At 42.1% G+C, this 19,290-nt stretch overlaps 1 long non-coding RNA gene and 2 other non-coding genes across 3 annotated transcripts; 2 read left to right on the plus strand and 1 right to left on the minus strand.

The window, feature by feature from the left end:
• The first annotated feature begins 2,880 nt into the window (after positions 1-2,880).
• On the plus strand, positions 2,881-2,952 carry trnaq-cug (transfer RNA glutamine (anticodon CUG)). The gene has a single exon. It is a non-coding gene; the product is annotated as a tRNA-Gln (tRNA).
• Positions 2,953-4,004: 1,052 nt separating this feature from the next.
• Positions 4,005-4,087, plus strand: trnal-cag (transfer RNA leucine (anticodon CAG)). The gene has a single exon. It is a non-coding gene; the product is annotated as a tRNA-Leu (tRNA).
• An 8,630-nt stretch (positions 4,088-12,717) lies between these two features.
• Positions 12,718-18,798, minus strand: LOC146582246 (uncharacterized). Its single transcript, XR_014894583.1, has 2 exons — positions 18,572-18,798; positions 12,718-15,234 (listed from the first exon to the last, which is right to left on the minus strand). It is a non-coding gene; the product is annotated as an uncharacterized LOC146582246 (long non-coding RNA).
• Positions 18,799-19,290: the final 492 nt, after the last annotated feature.

A 19,290-nucleotide genomic window follows, 5' to 3' on the forward strand; every position in this document is an offset into this window, starting at 1 on the left:
GATGAGGTCAGGCAGGAGTCTCTGTGGATTTATGTTGTTCGCAGATGACATTTTGATCTGTTTAGAGAGTAGGGAACAGTCAGCCTGGAAAAGTGGAGGTTTTCTCTAAAGAGAAGAGGAATGAAAAGTCAGTAGAAGCAAGACAGACTAAATGTGTGTAAATGGGTAACAGTGACACTGCAACAAGTACAGGTAATGAAGGTGAAGTAGTTTAAATGTCTCAGGTCAATCATCCAAAGCAAACAGGCAAAGCATGCAGGCCAAGTGGAGTGGGTGGACATGACTGTGTGGGGTTATTTGTAAATAGCAGCAAAAAGGAAGGTTTATAAGGTTGTAGTGAGACCTACTATGATGTATGATTTGGAGACTGGCAATAACAAAAATAAAAGACGCAGAGTTGGAGGTGACAGAGTTTAATATGTTAAGATTTCCATTGGCAGTGACCAGAATGGACAGGATTAGAAATGAGTCTCTCATTTGGACACCTTAGACTGTCCAGTTTGGAGACAAAGTTAAAGAGACTGAGATCGTTTGGACATGTCCAGAATAGGGCTAGTGGATACAATGGACAAAGATAAGGAGCTACCAAGCAGGAGAAAAAGAGGAAGACCTCAGAGTAGGTTCATGTTTGTAGAGGAGGACGATATACACAGGGATCGTGTGACAGATGTTACAGGGATGGGGTGAGATGGAGGAAGATGATCTTTTGTGACTAAAGAGAGCAGCCAAAAGGAGAAAATAATACTAAATAGTCATATGATAGCTAAGTGTAAATAGTAAACATCTACCACAGTGATTCCCAAAGAGTGGTGTGGGGGGGCCTGGTGGGCCACAAAGGTAAAGCAGGTGGGCCTCAGTAGTAACAGAAATTCTTTTTGAACTCCACTCAGAAAGATCTCAGCCTGATGGTGGAATTAAACACAGGACCTTCTTGTTGTGAGGCAAAAGTGATAACCACCATGTTGCCCATAAACAAATATATGTATAATATATTATAATATAATAATATGTATTTATTTATATAAAAAGGTGAGCTAAAACTGGTGACAGAAGGTGATCATTTGGGGATATTGTTCCCCTGACCTAAATGTACTGCTCTGTAGTAGTGAAGTTTGAGTAGTGAAAATGTCTATGGTAATGTTTTTTATTAATGTCTGAGTTTGATAAGATAAGAACTAAAATATAAACAACTAAAATAATTTTTAAGATACAGACCTAACTCGGGCCTAGCTGACAACCTGTGTAGAATTGGCCTTGAAAGATGTGAGAGTGTGTGTGTGTGTGTGTGTGTGTAAAGACCTGGTAAAATCTGTGAGTCTTCAGTGTTAAAGGAAAAATGTAACTTTTGATGCCTAAAGTGGGGGTATGGGTGCTTGACTTTATCCTTTTAGAGGGAACCATCATTTTAAAGTAGTGTACGTTTTTTTTTCTGATCAATCACCTCTTCAAGGTGAATTTAACATTTACAACGAAGAGGGTGCTGGCACTGACATCTCATGTGAGGCCCACTTTAGTGTTTAAGTAGTACACTAAAGTGTTATAAGTTATAACCACAGATTTGAATGACTGTCTTGTAAAAAGGTTTATCAGGAGTTAACTGTCCACTGAGGAATTATCTTTTTTAAAGACACAAATATAACAATATATGATTATTATCTAACAGTATCGAGAAAATTCCAGTCAGCTCACTCAAATATTGTATTTAAAACAAGAACTATCATAAGGTGAGGTTTTTGATCATTTCAATCAATTTTTCCCTCTTATGAGCTAGTCTTTCTTTTCTTTTGTTCTCTTATGTATTTCTGTTTTTTGCTTTTAATTTTCTTTCCTTTTTCAAATTTGAAGTGATTTGTAGTCATTTAGTAACTATAATCTGTCTTATTTTATCCCACATTTTCTTTTTCTGGTTTCCATCTGGTATGGTGCTGTCACAGTGCAACAATCTGGTAGTCATACCTTTTTTATTCAGTAGTGCTTCCATGGTGTAATGGTTAGCACTGTGGACCTAGAATCCAGTGATCTGAATTCAAAAATTGGTGAGACCTGCTTTTTGGAGATGAAACCATTCTGCATGTCTTCTCTGGCACACCAGAACTGTGCTACAATTGTGTTTTCAGTGAGAGGTGTATAAAATCAAGCAGCTAACCATGACGTCTGCCTTTACAAATACTTGTCAATCACTATGTGGTGCTAAAGAGCGGTCTGAAATTCAGTTGTACACCACACAAAGTTACACGGTGGGGTGTCTGAGTGCTGAGTTGTGCTTGTGCGTAATAGTCACAAACACTCTCCTGACTCACTGACTCCACATCTCTAAACCTCCTCTGACTTTAACATCAGCATGAAAACTGGGAACTGCGAGCTCCCTCTTTGGATGTCATCACATTGACATTTTTCATTTTTTATCATGAATCCCATCTCATTGTTGAAACTCACTTTTGGCTGGGCCTTGACCTCTTCTGTGCTCTTCTGTGTTGTGCCATCCGCTTCGCCAGAGGTTGTAGATAGCTAGGCAAATCGACCCATATCATATTATTGTGAAGATGAGCGTACTCCCTAAAATCCTCTTCTTATTTCAGAATATCCCTCTACCAGTACCTGTAGGTCTTTTTCTTAACTTAAAGAAAATTATTACCAATTTTATTTGGCAAAATCATCGCCATCGGCTTCGGTTAATTCTATTATATCTGCCATTTGACAGGGGTGGGCTTAAGGGTCCTAACTTTCAGTTGGACTATTGGGCTGCACAATTGCGCATGATGATATACTATTTCTCATCTGATCCACCTCCGACATGGGTTTACATGGAACCGTTCTTACTTAATTCAGAATACTTTTTGACAGGTTGCCACGACCTGACAGTATAGCCACTACAACAGGGGTTCCATGGTGTAATGGTTAGCACTCTGGACTCTGAATCCAGCGATCCGAGTTCAAATCTCGGTGGGACCTGATATTTGCGAGGTGAAACCATACTACATATCTTCTCTGGCACTTTGAATTTCTGTATGAATTGTGTTTTCAGTGAACGCTGTATAAAATCAAGCAGCTAACCATGCCTTTACAAAACACTTGTCAATCACTAAAGAGTAGTACTAAAGAGCTGTGTGAAATTCAGTTGCACACCACACAAAGTTACAGAGTAAAAGTCACAAACACGCTGCTGACTCAACAACTGTACAGCCAACTAAACCTCCTCTGTCTTTAACATCAAAAAACAAACAAGCATGAACATCGTGGTATTGGTTTCCATGGCTGAACAGCAGCTATGTGTTTTGTGAAGTATAATATTTATGTCTTCCAAAGTAAAGTTTTAAGCCCCACTTGTTTTAAATCTGTAGCATGTGTAACAGCAGCATGAGATGAAAATTTGATGATAACACATGCATGTTTATGGTCGCCAAACAATTATGTATGTAAACAACACTTATCTGACTAAACCACGTTGAGCTAATACAGATTTTATTCTTATTTTATTGGTGAGGAGAGAGGATGGAACCAAAAATGCATTTATCCCCGTGTTCTGTGTTGATGAAAATCACCCAACAGGAAAGCAGCTGGGCATTCATTTGAAACCAGTTCACAGGTTGGGCTGTGGTTCCCCCTCTAGCGTCTCTGCTTGAACTTTCAACTGTGAACCTCTTAGATCCAACCTTCCCAACTGCTCATCTCGCAAAAGACAAAATGGAAGAACCCAGAATGTCTTTTTTTTACCTAATTTTTATACCTGCTCACGCTTTTTCACGCTTCCCTCACAGGACGTCACATTTCACACTTTGGCCGTCCAATCAAGTTGTTGACATCGAATCATTCCTGTCCACCCACACCTGATCTTTCTATTTCGATCTGACTTACAACATTTAACACAAACTTTAAAATCAATATATTTTCTTTGTAATTATTTTTTATTTGTTTTTGTTTATTACATGCACTTAACATACAAGTATGTCAAATGGAAATCAGCAACTGCGCGGGATTATTCAACTAGTAGTAAGTTTCAATATGTCAGGATGGCCGAGCGGTCTAAGGCGCTGCGTTCAGGTCGCAGTCTCCCCTGGAGGCGTGGGTTCGAATCCCACTTCTGACAATTGAATTTTTGCACTTCTTTCTTACTGGTACTCATGGGTCTTTGATCAATGGTCATGAGAATTTGCATAATCATGATGAAGGAACTGACCTCCGAGCCCACTGTTCCTTCAGGGGGCTCCTTTCAGTCATTATGCAAATATACTGTTTATAAGATTGGGGAAACCTGCAGTCAGCTGAGACTGAAGAAGTCACTTGGATGAGTGACGAGACGTTTCTCCCACTGAAAACGCTACATCCAGATGAACAGAATCAACCTTTGGAGACTTCTTACTGTTGTGACAAAATACACTTGAAACTGGCAACTATGAGAGTTGTGCACTGTTCATCCCTGACAGCAGTGGATTTTGTAATCATGCACAGTGTAACAACATTCTAGATAATTGTAATAAAATTCACTAGAGAGTGGATTTGTTCACACTGACACTGATGTGCTAAAAACCTGATTTTGTGAAGTCAAAACTTTCAGCAAGTTGAAACAATCTTTATCTTTTACTCCAACTATCCCAAAATAAGGACTGGTCCTTCCCATGTGATGGTATTAAAATATGAAAGGCTGTCATCATTTCAGATGTTTACTGTGTAAATGTTTGTTTGTTTGAATGTTTGTTTGTTTTTTTTTGTTTTTTTTTGTTTGCCGGAGTAGTTTTAATTTTTAATTACAGGTGCAGTGACCAAACTGACGGAAGGAGATCACCCATAAGATGCAGACTGAGACCTGGAGAGAAGGCTTCAAGAGGACCAGATGGACGACCAGTCTTGCCCCCAGGAATCAGAACAAGAGCGATTGAAGAGACACATGGGTTAGAGAGAGAGCACAGCTTGCTGCAGGAAACACGCTGTAGGAAGCCTGGTGGGTACGTCTGAAAGCGATCAAAAGAAAGTGGTCGGAGCCGAGGTGGACAGGACAAGGGCAAAGGCGAAGCCAGGTACCACTGGAGCCAGTGTGCAGTAGCTGAGGATCCAGGAAGGTCGGTGAAGAAACAAGGAGCAACCTGAGCACCAAAGGGGGAATCGAGCCCTGACTCAGATGAGTCAAAGAACACCCAGACCTCAACCACAGGGGCAGAATAATCCCCTGGTCTGTGGCAAGGTCTCAGGGTAGTCTACCCCTGAGACTGAAGAAAGAAGAGGAGGAAGAATGCAGAGACCCACCCCACGCATAAAAAAGAAGACTGAGAGAATGGATAGTGAAGGTTGTCTACTCCACACCACCCTTTTCAAGCAGTTAAACAGATTTTATCTGAGGAAGTGGGAAAAGCATTCACACAAAGAGAGTCCGTCAGGTTTAGGAAACCAGTTTTCCCCCAGGATGAAGGACAGGTGTGATGTGATCTCTCATTGGAGAGATCAAAAGGGGGATTGTTGAGAATAGATTCCTTAATGTACATCAGAGTTAAAGAGAATATAGTTTGTGACTGCTTGCAACATTATAATATTGTGGTTAATGAGTGTAAGAATAGAAAATAGAAAAAAAAGGCCTGGGATGGGAACAAAGAACTGAGGCGCAGGGCAGGAGGACAATCAACCCCCACCCCCAGGACAGTAGCAAGAGTTACTAAAGGTGAGGAGCAGACAAAGGGCAAACGGGCACTACCATAAAAGTAGATGGGGGTCAGGGTGTCAGCACCCTTGGCCGCTGTACTAGTGTATTTCCATTGTGGGGGTGTTTACTGTAGGGGGGAGGAGACCAGAGGTTATAACTGTAACTGTTGTGTGGAGTTCTTTAGATCAGCCTTTAGAATCAGAAAGGGTTTTATTGCCAAATGTTGAGGAGGTTTACAACATTAGGAAATTGCTGCGGTGCTTCAGTGCAAACATACTGTCATAAATTGCGCTTAAATAGACATGAAAAAATAAAAGTAAGAATAAGAATTAAAAGTGCTACGTAGAAAGATATATACATGAGTGCAGGTGGTGATCAGTGCCAAAACATGGAATGATGCAGTGAACACAGCGTAGGGTCATGTGTTAGTGGTGGGAACAGTCGTACGTTTATTGTTCATGTGTCCAACAGCAGAGGGGAAGAAACTGTTCTTATGGCGAGAGGTTCTGGTGCGAATGGACCGGAGCCTCCTGCCTGAGGGGAGCAGGTCAAACAGACTGTATCCAGGGTGAGAAGGGTCAGCTGAGATCCGAGCTGCACGCCGCAGTGTCCTGGAGGTGTACAGGTCCTGCAGAGATGGGAGTCTACAGCCAATCACCTTCTCAGCAGAGCGCACAACACGCTGCAGTCTCTGTTTGTCCCTGATAGTGGCTCCAGTAGGGATGGGTATCGTTTAGGTTTTATCCGATACCGGTGCCAAATCGGTACTTTTGAAACGGTGCCGGTGCTCAAACGGTGCTCAAACCGGTGCTTAAAGAATGGAGAACACAAAATTGGTCCAAAAACCTCTCATGTTCAGCTGTTTTTTTGTAAAAATATAACAATGTTAGCCTTTTCTGCAGCTATGGGGCATATATGGTATCACTCTTGGCTGGAAGCAGTGCTTAAACAATGGAAAAAACACAAACTTTGTCCTAAACCTCTCATGTTTAACTGTTTTCCACTTTTTCTTTGGTCATTTTAGCGTTTTTAGCCAGGGTGAAGGGAGTATCTGCCATCAAACAAGAAGACAGCAGCATGTAGCTATGATGATGTTTGCTAGTTCACCTTACATGCATTAATGTAATAACGTGGTACCCTACCCACGCAGAGAAGAACGGCTGCTGCTGCCATCATCATCCGTCATCATTTCTGCTACACTGGCAGGGCTAGGGGCCAGGACTCTCCTCTTCGTGTTTTTGGGGGATGTTGCATAACAGGCAACCCACCCGCAGTAGATGTGCTCGGTGTCAGGTCTCGCAGCAAGCTATCAAATACGGCGCATTTCTGGGCTTTTAAAAAAAATGCTATGTGTCGCCAGGTGTTTCATCGGATTTGAGGTGTTACCTCCTTTGACAGTATCACAGTATCAGCTTAAAGCACTTGTTGCAGGCTGCTGAGTTTGCATATTTTGCTATGAAGTACAGCCAGACTTTTAACCGCTTCGCCTTGGGCATTTTTAATCTGTAGCTCTGCTTTAACAGAACGTACGTACGTACCTGGCCCCGCCTACTATCCTCAGAAACGTAAAATGATTGGCTAGAATCTAAAGTGTATCACAGCTCAGGAAAAAAAAGCACCGAAATAAAGCACCGAAATGTGCGCTGCTTTTCGGTCTGGTTACTACCGTTTATGTCAGAACCGGTGCCATCATGGCACCGGACACCGGTACCCATCCCTAGGCTCCAGCGTACCACACGGTGATGGAGGAGGTGAGGATGGACTCAATGATTGCGGTGTAGAATTGCATCATCGTCCGTGTTGGCAGGTTGAATTTCTTCAGCTGCCTCAGGAAGTACATCCTCTGCTGGGCTTTCTTGATGACAGAGGTGATGGTGGGCTCCCACTTCAGGTCCTGAGTGATGGTGGTACCCAGGAAGCAGAATGAGTCCACAGAGGTGATGGGGGTGTCAGTCAGGATGATGGGGGGGAGTGGGGCTGTGTGCTTCCTGAAGTCCACAATAATCTCCACTGTCTTCTGGGCATTCAGCACCAGGTTGTTGTGGCTGCACCAAGACACCAGACGTTCAACCTCCCTCCTGTAGGCAGACTCATCCCCGTCCGAGATGAGCCCAATAACGGTGGTGTCATCTGCAAACTTGATTAGCTTGACAGACTGGTGGGTGGAGGTGCAGCAGTTGGTGTACAGGGAGAAGAGCAGAGGAGAAAGAACACAGCCCTGAGGGGAGCCGGTGCTGATGGTCCGAGAGTCCGAGACATTCTTTCCCAGCCTCACATGCTGCTTCCTGTCCGTCAGGAACTTTAGCATAGGAATGCAGTGTGCTGATCTCCAGATGTATCTGTAAGAATAATGGGTAATAAAAAGATTGTGTAAAACATGGAACATCTCAGCGTGATCTCTACCAGGACCAAAAGAATCGCAGAGACCGGCATTGTCTCAACAGTATACCTGGGTACATCATTTTGGATGTGTTGATGTTAGAGCCATTGTGCTGCAACAAAAATATGTTATTGTTGTTGATGTAAAGGAATTTCTTTTATTTATGTGTTATTCACATTATTTATTGTATAATGCTTTGGTGCCGCTGGTTTTTATCATGTCTCAGTGTCTCACACATTCAGGCTACAACCACACTAGCTGGATAGATTTGAAAACGGCATTTTTGTTCCAGTCCTGCACATGTGCAAACGCGAGTGAGAATTAAAGGATTTGAAGAAAAGCTATCTGGAGCATGTACAAACTGATATTAATCTTTTTTAGGGCAGTCAAAATTGAGAGCAAACAACTGCTGTATAATGCACGCCGCTATCTTTGTTTAATTGGTTACATGACTGCGTCACATGACTAAAATGCATCATCATTTTAGAGCTCCATTTACTTCTCCATTTTGAAATGTATGCGTTTTCGAGAGCGTTTTCAAAACGCTGCATTTTTCCTTGGGGAAGATGCCGTCTCAGTGTGGACAGGAGGCCAAAACGGAGAGAAAACGATGCGTTTTCGTTTGAAAACGCATTAGTGTGGACGTAGCCTCATGCTGTTAACAGATAGTATCTCAGGAAGTTGGGGGGGGGAAGTATTCACACACAAAGACCCTAGAGTGGGGGGAAGAGTCTTTTGGTTTCAACTACTGTAAGAAGTAGCAAGGGAGTTTGAACTTTCTTTTTGGGGAGCCTATTATTCCTGTAGGAAGTATTTAACCCAGGACTGTTCTGGGTTCAGGAGAGACTGCTGATCATTTGCCCTGTGCGATGGCTGCTCCCACCAAGCTTGGGTTTTTGTTCTTTTTTGGTTAAGGGATGTTAGCTGCCGCTCACCGTTTGTCTGCAGGCTTTATTAAATAAAAACTTCCAACACTGATGTCACAACATACGACTTATTTTGACAATTTCTTGAAGTGAGAAGCAGTAATGGGAGGAGAATAATTGCATTTTTTGCAGCGGTGTTTGGAAATTAAGAATTTTCCCAACTACATGTGCTGCTAGCCTGTGACCTTCTTTTTATGTGCACAGAGCCCAGAGGAGTCTGTGGAAACATGCAGAATTGAGGCAGTGCAAGGAGCTACAGATGGTACGTCTTCAGATAAAGTAGTGTATTATCCATCTGTTATGTACATTACAGCTAATATTCTGATCCAAAAACCCCAGTTTTTGTGTGTTTTAGAGGCCTCTTACTTTTGCTGCATCTGTCATGCTCATTTCAACGACAAGAGGAAGAACTCTATGAAAAATGGAGCGAGTGGTGTCAGTGTAGTGCATGTCAGCTGTGGTCACACATGGCATGTGGTTTTAAAAAGAACGTGTATTCATTGCCAGCATTAGACACCTTACTGTGCACTTGTAATTGTGAATACTCACAGTCGTCTTGCAGCTCTAATTTGCTTTAAGAAAATGTACTGCCAGGATGTCACTGTCCTAAATGTCTTCTCAAAATGTTGATACTTTGTTCTAAGTAGTTCTAAATTATAACACATAACATTAATTACAATGGGATGTAAAATCTTGTCTGCACAACACACAAACACCCTCTGTCCTTTCATCGTGTGTAATAACGTGTTAAGGCGATATGTAAAATGCACCATGAATGGATGCAAATGTGGATTGTTTTAATAAAATGAGACCGTTTTGTTCCTTTAGGAAGTATTTAACCCAGGGCTGTTCTGGGTCCAGTAGAGACTCTGCCGGTCATTTGCCCGGTGTGATGGCTGCTCGCACCAAGCTTGGGTTTTTGTTCTTTTTTGGTTAAAGGATACTGGCTACCGCTCACTGTTTGTCTGCAGGCTTTATTAAATTAAACATCCACAACATTAATGTCACAACATACTACTTATTTTGACGAAATACTGACAAGTAAATCTTACAGGGCAATTTCTTGAAGTGAGAAGCAGTAATGAAAGGAAAATAATTGCATTTTTGTGCAGCCGTTGTTTGTAAATTAAGAATTTTACCAACTACAACCTGTGACCTTTTCTTTAGGTGCACAGAGCCCAGAGGAGTCTGTGGAAACATGCAGAATTGAGGCAGTGCTAGTAGCTACAGATGGTACATCTTCAGATAAAGTAGTGTCTTATCCATCTGTTATATTCATTACATCTAATATTCTGATCCAACAACCACACTTTTTGTGTGTTTTAGAGGCCTCTTACTTTTGCTGCATCTGTCATGCTCATTTCAACGACAAGAGGAGGAACTCTATGAAAAATGGTGCGAGTGGTGTCAGTGTAGTGCATGTCAGCTGTGGTCACACATGGCATGTGGTTTTAAAAAGAACGTGTATTCATTGCCAGCATTAGACACCTTAATGTGCACTTGTAATTATGAAGACTCACAGTCGTCTTGCAGCTCTAATTTGCTTTAAGAAAATGTACTGCCAGGATGTCACTGTCCTAAATGTCTTCTCAAACTGTTGCCACTTTGTTCTAAGTAGTTCTTAATTATGAAAGATAACATTCATTACAATGGGAAGTAAAATCTTGTCTGCACACCACACAAACACCCTCTGTCCTTTCATCATGTTTAAAAACGTGTTGAGACGATATATAAAATGTACCATGAAAGGATGCAAGTGTGAATTGTTCTAATAAAATGAGACCGTTTTGTAAGTGGATTACAGTTTGAAGTTCATTTAAACCTAGTGCATATGCGTGTTGCTAGGACTGATCAGAAGCAAATTTCATTTCAAATGACTACCCAACGGAAGCCTTGATAAAAGTGTGGTTTTGTGCAAACTGTGCAAAAAGTAGTTGGCATACCATCGAAATACTTCAACCTTACGGTACCATCTAAAGCAAAACATGTTGCAGCGAACACAGAAACTGTGGGAGCGTTTAGCATTAGCAGTCCCAGTTCGAGTACCAATAAAAGGTGTTGGCAGCCCAAACTTGATTAAATATGGATTGCTCTGACTGTAGACCACTATTAGTGGTAGAAGACAGGGGTTAAAAAACGTGCTAGGTGATCCAACTTTCCAACTGCTGTGCCAAAAGACTATTTCAAGTAAAATCAACAGGAGGGCAGGGGTGCGCCTCTGCCTGCATCTGTGAGTATTGCTTTCCCACTCAGTGTTGCCAACTTAGCGACTTTGTCGCTATATTTAGCGAGTTTTCAGACCCCTTAGCGACTTTTTCTCTAAAAAAAGTTGCTAAAAAAAGACGTGAAAGCGCGTATCGTTTTTTCTCTCAACAAGCAGCGGGTGCTGTAACGCAGTCAGTTCTTCTTTTACTCTTTTACTCATATGCTGTTTTGTGGATTACAAGGTTTAAAACTAGTTATAAACACACACACAAAGTAACTCCACCAGAGTGCCTATTTTGGGTCACTTTTGCCGGTCCAAGCCCGGGTAAAGGAGCAGGTTTGGAATTGTGACATTAAAAAAAAACAATAATTGCTAAAAGAAATTTAATTTGTAGTTCTAAATAAATTCTAAATGCATTTAGGACGTTTTTTACTCACTTTATGTCTCTTCAACGATGTTATTTCTCTCTCCAACAACATAGGTTACAATTAGATTAGCATGACCAATTATGCAAATTAGGCGATGACGTCATTTAGCGACTTCTAGCGACTTTTAGGACAACCAATAGCGATCTTCCTTACTGAGGAGTTGGCAACACTGTTCCCACTGTTGTGCGCAGTGTTGCCAACTCCTCAGACGTCATCGCCTAATTTGCGATTCATTTGCAGTTTGGACGCACAGGTGTGAACATCTCCTACCCTGATAGCAGTTCATACCATACAGTTACAACTCCCCGGAGCTTCTCATCTGGCTGAAGTGTAGTGCCTGCCCACAGCCGCCTCTTTAGCCCGCTAAGTTGGCTCAGCTACTCACGGGATACAGCTTCCCATTACATTCAGAGCATCCTCTGCAATGGCCTTCTTCCCTTCCCTATGTTCCCTTCTGCAGAAAAGTGATAAAATACCATTACTCCACGCACTGTAGTACGCAGAAATGATTCCCGACACTGGACTTGAACTATCGTCCCTGTGATGGACCTGAACAGGTAAATAAAACTATTTTTAACTTATTGTTACTGTTTCTTTAAAAAGCTCCATACTTGACAGTTAATATGTGTAGATTAATAATGACTTTCCTGAATTGTCTGCTACGGGTTTGTGACTGAGCTTCTTGGAGGTGAGACATATGTCTCATCTTCAGTTGTTTTACCTGCTTCTACCACCTGCATCACCCCACGGAGATCTCTGATGATGACTCAAACTACATGGTGAAATTTAATACTGCCTTCACAAAGGACCAATCTCAATGTGTAGCTACACGCAACCATCAATGGCTCAAGATAGCTACTGTGCTTGACCCAAGAGGTTTGGACCGGCCTTGAGGCCCTGCTGCAGGAACAGTGTAGATACAAAGGAGCCAGCAAAGACAAAGAACCTTCTCCTCTTTTGATTGTCATCAGTGAAGGAAATTGCCTTCCCGGGTTTCCTCCGTGGCGTGAGCGATAAGCAGAGTTCTGTCCTTTCCTTCTAAGATTCCTAATTATTTAAAGTAACACTCAGGTATGCCATTCAGCGTGTTAGTACGAGCTCGGGAGCAGCTTGGGAGAACAAGAAAACAGAGACTGCTTTAGGTTGCCTTCCCAATCGACTCAAAGGTTTATTTGATACACAGCAGTTTATATAGATGAAAAAAAGGTTCGTGTGTCAGCTTTCCCAGTTCAAACCGGTACAGACCAAATAAGGAAACGTCTTCCTGCCTTGTGAGCAAAGAAGTATCCTGTGTGTAGTTTATCAGCTCAGCTACAATTTATGATCATCCCAGCAAAATACACTCCTAGACATAGAATACAGAGTTCTTTCATCAGTGAATTCTGAAACAAACCACCTAGCCTTTAACGAGCCTTTTCCAGGAGATAAAGAAAAAGGGAGGATGGGAGTAAGGAAGTGGTCTCATCTCTGTGGTATTTTCGACCTTGGGGTACCAGCCTGTGAGTCTTACACATCAATTCTTGGGTCAGAGAGAAAAATAACTAAAACAAAGGGGCCTTATTGAATGACAGAGTTTTCCTGCATAATGTCACTATAAAACAATATCCAGTAAATGCTACCATGGTACTAAAATACCTAACAGTTCCCCTCTTTTATTATTTTTTTAAAAATAATAACTCAAATAGAAAGGAAAAATCACAAATGTAATAACATAATATAAAAAGCAAATCATAAAATGTAATAGTTCACAACCTAATGTTCAATATACACATCAGGAACATCATTGGTAACATCTGACACATAATCTGGGTCAATTTGTGCCAATTGCAAATACATTGAAGTAGCTGTACTAGTAGCTATACGGGTTATCATTGAACGTACACAGGGTACCACACAACAGACAATAATCATCAAAAACATGCTGCAACGGTTACAAAGGCTACAATTAGTTCCTTCCATCTCCCAAACATGTCCTGTAGCCACTTATGTAGCCACTGACCGTGACCTGTATTGGCAATTAGTTCTATCTGCAATGCTTCAAGTTTATTCATAGCTTGTGTGAATGAACCGTTAGGAGCGGTGTTATTAGGAATGAAAGTACAGCATACATCAACGGTTACTAGACCACAGGTACCGGTCCAATTAACAGGTAAAGCTAATCTAAGAGTATTATTGCACATCCAATAAGCATGTGGGATTGGTCTGGTCAGGCGCGTGACCATGTGTGATTTAACTAACTCCCCCCAGTCAGTGTCATTTAATACACCGTCTGGGGGAACAATGATCGAGTCTCTGCTCGAACTTGAACTGTGTGTGTGTTCCTCCAGATAGGATAAAACTTCAGCCATAGAGACAGCTAGCCATGTCTCATTACAGCGTGCACCTGGGGAGTCAGAGAAGAATGTATAGTTATCCTTTGTATAATCTATGTGTGTGTCTGGGCCAGTTAACTTTAGTCTGCGCAGACATATCATACTAGTATTAAAATGGAGAGGGATCTGTCCTAAGGGCAGTGAGGGCTTTAACCTATTCTTAGGGCGTTTCATTGGGGCGCAGGTCCCTGCGGTGTCATTAGATAACTTCAATAATTCGCCTAATGGAGTCTCAGGGTTAGTTGGTGTGTGTGTGTGTCTAAGTAGGCAGTCGAGAGGGCTCAGAGTCAACTGTAAAGTGTCTTTAAAGAGAGCATTATCTCCGCCGATTTTCTCTAGTCCCTCAGTGAGGGGGAAACCGGATATGGGGTATCCTACTATTACCTGTTCTGGATTAGCCTTTGAACAGACATAACAGTTACTGTTTCCTAAATCACGAGCGGCTGTTCTGGCATTTTCATACCAGGCGTTAGCTCCTGTTCTAGAGGGCGCATAAGATGGTTTATTAGTGGCGTCTATGTTGCTATTTACTGATTTTAGGGAACGTAATGAGTGCATTAAGTAGGTGTCTTGCAAAATGGAGCATGAGGTATAGTCAGCAAAATATGACCTGCAGAAATGTGAACATGGTTGCAGTTTACAATACAAAATAGCAAAGAGAAATCCTAAGGTTAATGCGATAGATATGATAAATAACCTAAATATATAAGAAAGACAGTTCTTCAGTCGTCTCCTGGCCTGGTCCCAGGTTCGAGAGACACAGAATAAGCGTCGTATGATGACAATGGGCATTTCATTTTCTCCATTATCAGGATGAAATGAGTCTGGCTTTATCAGGTTAGACATCATGTGGTACTTTTGGCTTTCTGTTCCTGCTGGATGTTTGAGTACCTTGTTGTTGTTCTGGTGAAGCATCAAAGAGCTCTCTGAGTCTTGGCTCTTTCAGGCGTTGTGTGTTAATCAGTGATTGTGTGTGTGTACATTGGATCCGGGCGCTGGCTCGCCTGAGATGTCGTCTACCCGTGTGTTTATTTGCTCTAGTTCCGGGCGCTGGCTCGCCGGAGATGTCGTCTGCTTGATCCGACGCCTGAGATGGTCCGATTGGGCTGGTCTTAACCCTGCTGGCATGAATCCACTGAGGTTGTCCGTCCGTAAGGATGCTGGTTCTTCGTCACTGCCAGTACAGTCTGGGGCTGGAACACGCGCGGCCTCCCAGAGAGTCCTTGGTTTTAGTGGCTTCTCCAACATGCGTCTCCTTGTCTCCACTGGTGGAACTGTGGAGGGGAAAAGCTGAGAGAGACAAACTTTCTGATAGTTATTATTCAGTTTTTCTACCAGGTTGTGAACATCAGTGGACAATGCAATATACATCACCTTCTACTAGCGGTGCCCCTCTTGAAGCTGACCATGGTGTTGGAAATAATCTTATTTCAAATGGAGATAATTTGGTTACTGCAGATGGAGTCATTCTAATCTCACAGAGGACTTGAGGAAGTAATTTGACCCAGGTCATTAAAGTTTTAGCACACTTTTGAATTACTTCTAATGTGAATGAAGATCCTCTATCACTGTTAATCTGGTGAGGTATTCCGAATCTGGGTATTATTTCATTGCTCAACTTTTGATAGACTACTTCTGCAGTTTCTTTTGAGGTTGGATAAGCTTCTACTCATTTACTAAATTGATCCACTATTACCAGTAAGTACTTGATGCTTCCTTGCGCTGGCATGTGTGTGAAATCAATTTGTAATGTATGAAATGGAAAATCTGGTTGTGGTAAATGCTGATGTTTTGCTTTTGGTTTTCCTACATTAGTTCGTGCACATGTTAGACAGGTTGCTAATATGCTTTTTACTGCATGTGATGTTTTCTCAATTACAAATCTTGATTTTATTGCCCCTATTACCCCTCTTTGTCCGACATGACTCACACAGTGAAAATGTCGGGCAAGGACTGGCATCAGGGAATATGGGAGGGCAATCAAACCCTTAAGATTTTGTATAGGCCATCTCTGTCATCTAAGGTACAGTCATTATTCTCCCAATAGGTGTAATCACATGAAGAGGCTTGCTCTTGTATGAATTTTAAATCAACATTTGTGTCTAAATAGTCTGGGAGTGTAACAAGTGGCAGCTGTAGGGGCACAGATAATACTTCCTGTGGAGGTGGGAGCTGTGATGCAGCTGCAGCCTTGGCTGTCACGTCTGCTAAGGCATTACCTGTTGCTTCGTCTGTGTCAGCTGTACTGTGTCCATTCGTTTTTACAACTGCAACGGCCGATGGCAGCTGTATAGCCTGCAAAAGTCTTTGAACAAAATCAGAATTTAGCAATTTATTTTCCATCAGTAGATCTAAATCCTCTTTGTCTCCACAATGTGCCAAAGTCATGCACAACGCCAAATGCATAGCGGCTGTCTGCGTAAATCGTCACATGCTTATCCAAATGTAGCTCACAGGCGCGTATTAAAGCCATGAGCTCTGCTTTTTGTGCTGAGTGAAATGGTAATGAGTGAGCCTCTAGTATGATGTCAGGCACTGTTACCACTGAATAGCCACAAAGAAATGAGTTGTCATTCGGCCTTGAACAGGACCCGTCCACATAAACCGTGGCTGAGTCTGAGATAGGTGTTTGCTCTAAATCTGGACGTGGTGCTGTGGATTCCTGTATACGTGTCATGCAGTCATGGTCGTCAAGCCTGTCTGAGCCATCCTGTCGGTCAGAAGAACACAGCATAGGATCAATAAATGTGCTGGCGAATCAGGTGTGCTGCTCGCTTTTATAGTGAGATTTGCATATGTTGTGTAGTTATGTTTGCTATAATGGTCGTGACCTGGTGATTGGTGTGTAGAATAGTGTCATGTGAGAGTGTAAGTTTCTCGCAGTCCCTTATCATGATAGAGCAAGCTGCTACTGCCCTCAGGCAGGCCGGCATTCCTGAACAATTCAGGCAGCACCTTTGAGTGGCGGAGGTCAGCACTCCCTGTAATGCATTGAAAGAGGCAGTCATTTCTGTGGATCACAGTATTCGAGGAGGCTTCTCTTTTTTTACAACAGTCACGCAGAATGTGGTCATGAAAAGAACAGTCTGGTATCCACTGTCTGCAATAGTTCACCATGCCTAAGAAGGACGACATTTCCTTCTGTCTAGTGGGACGAGGGACGGAGGTCACAGCTTTGACCCTGTCTGCAGTCATGGAACGTTTTCCGTGAGACAGTGTGAATCCCAAATATTGAACAGAAGTCTGACAGTACTGCATTTTCTTTGCAGATGCTTTGTGGCCAGTCTTTTGGAGGTGCTGGAGAAGCATGTGTGTAGCAGTTTGACATAGTTTTTCACTTTCAGCACAGAGGAGGAGGTCATCCACATGTGGATCAGGGTGCAGCCCTGGAGGAGTGAAGCACCATTGAGAAAGCAGCAGAGCTGTCTATCATGCCTTGGGGCAAACGAGTCCAAGTGTACTGCTTATTTCTATGTGTGAATGCAAATAACGGCTGTGTGTCTTCATGAGAAAAAGGAGCGGAGCATAAATCCACCACGGTAAAGTGTGTATGCAATGCATGTCAATATGCTGTGAACATCTGAAACGAGAGGTGGCAGAGGAATGTTGACTGCATTAATTTGCCTTAAGTCTTGTATGAAACGCCATACGCCAGGTTTGTTAGGCTTTGGCACAGGATTGACAGGAGTGTGGGCTTTATTGCTCCTGTAGTCAATAAATCTCCTATCATGACATCTAGGGCTGCGGCTTTTTCCGTGGAAATGGGATGCTGCTTGACATATACTGCTTGTTGTGTTTTAATAGGTGTACGTGATAAAGTGTACAGTCAATAAATCCTATATCATTCTCACTTTTTGACCATAATGTCATATTCTGGTATTCAGCTGGCAATGTAACTGCAGAAATAGTACAGTGGATAGGGTAGGTTAGATCTATGTGACGACATTTTTCGTAACCTATGTCTGAGTTATGTAACAAAATCACTGTTTGACCTTCACTTGTGTGAGCAGTTATCATGTTGTTGAACAGTGTGAGAGAAACAAAAGTGTGGCTCCCAGTCATGGGATTACCTGGTAGTGGCGTCTGTACACGTTTTTTTTGGCACAGTGTGTGACATAGAGTACCGGACAAAAAGGATGTTGAGTTCATTCTCTGCTGAGGGTCCAGCTGACACAGAGGATGTTCCTTCTCCATCATGTCGGTACATAGGGCAGAGAAAACATAAGCTGTTATCAGTGTCAGCAAACATTTCACCCTTTATGTTAAATGAAATACACAAATTCATTTTTGCTTTGGGTGTCTGCGGCTGCTGGAAAACTGAGCTAAATTTGCACCTCTAGCTTGTCCAACAGTGCATAAAGCGTTTCATGAATACTAGGATGGATTCATCAGGCTTCTGTTTACACATAGTTACTGCATTTAAGTCAATTTTGTCTCTGGACATTGTTAGCAGGAATTTCTTTAGATTCTTAAAGAAATCGGCGACTTTGTCATTATTTACCCTCCTTTTGTCCATAGCGGTAACATTTGATGCATCACGTCGCGGCATTCTATCATATATTTTCTACAGGACTTTTTAAGCAGACTACTTTTCTTATCACAAATGATATTCAACATTTCTACTGACCTGTTTTCTGGCGATAATCGTTCGGGATAAGGCTCCGAAAAGAAATTAGAATGCATTGAACTTCTTAAGTTGTAAACAAAGTCAGTCACATAAGCACTCCCGCATGTTCTGGATACGTGATCATGGACGTCTTCACCGATTCGCGGACGTAGGTTACACGTAACCGGAAATGGGAGTTATACTGAGCCGTTATTTGAAACTTTATTTTGTATTTTATTAATTTTTGGTTTTACAGGTACTTTAGATTTTTTATCGGACCTGTCTGTGGTCTTTGAATTATTCTGACCCATGTTCAGTGATTTCCAGAGGGGTTTACACGCTAGGAGGATTTAGGTTAGTATTTTCGCTGCGGCACAGCTGAGGTCACTTTAAATTTATTGCTAGCAATTTTTGTTTGTGTGAGCAACTCTCACTTAGCGAGCAACTTCTCGCTTAACGAGCAACTTCTCGTAAAACAACAGGCAACTTCCTGTGTCTTTCTGCTTTTAATTTACTGCTTTTAACCCTTGTATGGTAATCGGGTCTGTGAGACCCGTTCAACTTCTCCCTGTGTCACTCTTTGGTGAGCAACTTCTCACTTAACGAGAAGTATTTAAGACAACAGGCAACTTCCTGTGTCACTCTTTGGTGAGCAACTTCTCACTTAACGAGAAGTATTTAAGACAACAGGCAACTTCCTGTGTCACTCTTTCTGAGTGAGCAACTTAAACAAAATTAAA

This window comes from Mchenga conophoros, linkage group LG2, assembly GCF_057382185.1.
Source record: "Mchenga conophoros isolate Kocher_MC1m ecotype Shallow Benthic linkage group LG2, M_conophoros_male_GT1.1, whole genome shotgun sequence".
NCBI lineage: Eukaryota > Metazoa > Chordata > Actinopteri > Cichliformes > Cichlidae > Mchenga > Mchenga conophoros.